The sequence below is a fragment of the Equus przewalskii genome, chromosome 9 (genome assembly GCF_037783145.1).
Source record: "Equus przewalskii isolate Varuska chromosome 9, EquPr2, whole genome shotgun sequence".
Lineage (NCBI taxonomy): Eukaryota > Metazoa > Chordata > Mammalia > Perissodactyla > Equidae > Equus > Equus przewalskii.
The window spans coordinates 23,344,516-23,346,372 of NC_091839.1; the positions used below are offsets into that span (position 1 = coordinate 23,344,516).

The 1,857-nt window shown below is 52.7% G+C and overlaps 1 pseudogene; it reads left to right on the forward strand.

The window, feature by feature from the left end:
• Positions 1-618: 618 nt before the first annotated feature.
• LOC139073670 (leukocyte immunoglobulin-like receptor subfamily A member 5) lies at positions 619-1,636 on the forward strand (annotated as a pseudogene).
• Positions 1,637-1,857: the final 221 nt, after the last annotated feature.

Genomic DNA, 1,857 nt, shown 5'->3' on the forward strand with positions numbered 1-1,857 from the left:
ATATGAGCCTTTGAATGTCAATATTCTGTTAATCTAAGTTCCCAATATAGAGCAAATGAGTTTATCTGGATCACGGATGTACTTCTGGTTTCTGGCATTCATGTCGTGTACATGATAGGTGCTCAACAAATATTTGTTTATGAGCTGGCCAAAGACACAAAGTAAATTCCACTTGTGGAGCTGCTGAGGAAATACTCGGCCAGTCCTATTTAGAGCCAGCCATCAGAGGCTGGCTCGGGATGAGATTCTGGGTCGCACCCTCCACTAGAAGGATTCAATCAAGGCAGAAAGAGGCTTGGGAATCAGGTGGGTTCTCAGGTTTGGTCTGAGATGTCTCCACAGGATCAGGAGTCCTCCTGAGCCCCTGCTGTGGGGAAAAGCAGAGCCAGGCCCAGAGAGGAGCCCTCCCCTTCCTGTGGGTCCACAGCTGTGGAAACCCAAATGGGTGGCAGCAGCCCCTGAATTACCACATCCTGTGCATCTCTCTGTCCCTCGGGCCAATGGTCTCCTCTATGTGCACAGTGGGAGCACTCAGAGCAGGCACCATAGTTTCCATCCTCTCTGCTTTTCTCTGTCTCAGTCACTTGTGGAGAGCAGGAAGGGGGACAGCAGGAGGAGATGGAGAGGCTCTACATCACACTGTTCATGGGGAACCTCAGCACTCAAGCAGCTCAAGTGGACTGGGGCCCTGATGGGAAGACAAACAGCTCAGACATCTGGCTGCAAATCTCTCCCTTTTTTCAAGGGACTCTTTTCAAGGGCTGAGTCTGGGCCCAAGGATGTGAGTTAGGCAGGTGAGTCCTCCCCAGTCTGCCATGTCCCCACCTCATACCTCAGCCCGTAAGCACTCAGGAATGAGCCCAGAGATTCTGAGATGATAGTGATAAAACCATGAGGGGTCATGGGCTGAGCTTTGAGAATGAGGGGTGGGGAAGGAATTTAGACTCCGGGCTCTGTTTTCCTTCTTGGGACCCTCACCAAACTCACCATCTGTGTTGAGCTGGGCTCTGTCATCTCTGGGGAGGCCCATGACCATCTGGCATCAGGGGACCCTGGAGGCCCAGGTGTACAATCTGGATAAGGAAGCCCATCTCACTGGGACAAGCAGAACACACTGGGGTCTCAGGATAAGGCCAAGTTCTCCATCCCACACATGATAGAGAAAAATGAAGGGCAATATGAGTGTTACTATCAAAGATCCACATATTGGTCAGAATGTGGTGACCCTCTGGAGCTGGTGGTGACGGAGGAGAAGACACTCAGGGGGCCCAATCTCAGGCTCTGCCCTCAGGAAGGGTATCTCCTGTCAGGGTGGTGTCCCCTTACACAGCTCAGCCCGGGAGGTATGAGGGAGGTTTCAGCCCCATTTAACACACTGACTCCTCCTCTCCTAAGATTCTCTCGAAAACCCACCCTCTCAGCCCTGCCAAGCCCTGTGGTGAGCTCCGGAGGGAACATGACCCTCCAGTGTGGCTTGTGGCTGAGATTTAACAGGTTCATTCTCACTAAACAAGGAGAACACAAGACCTTCTGGACTCTGGACTCACAGCGACACCCCAAAGGGCAGTCCCAGGCCCTGTTCCCTGGTGGTTCCATGCTTCCGTTCTACAAGTGGACATTCACATGCTATGGCTGATACTAGAACATCTCCCAGGCATGGTGACCCCAGTGACCCCCTGGAGCTCCTGGCTCCACGTGAGGAAGTCCCACCATTGCCCCATCGATGTTTGGAGGCACCAGAGAACTTATTGGGACCTTTGCTCCCAGGGGCATCCCAAGTGGGACACAGAGGAAAAGGAACTCAGGGATCCTGGGACAATGGACACAGAGCTACAAACACAGTGACACTAGAAATTC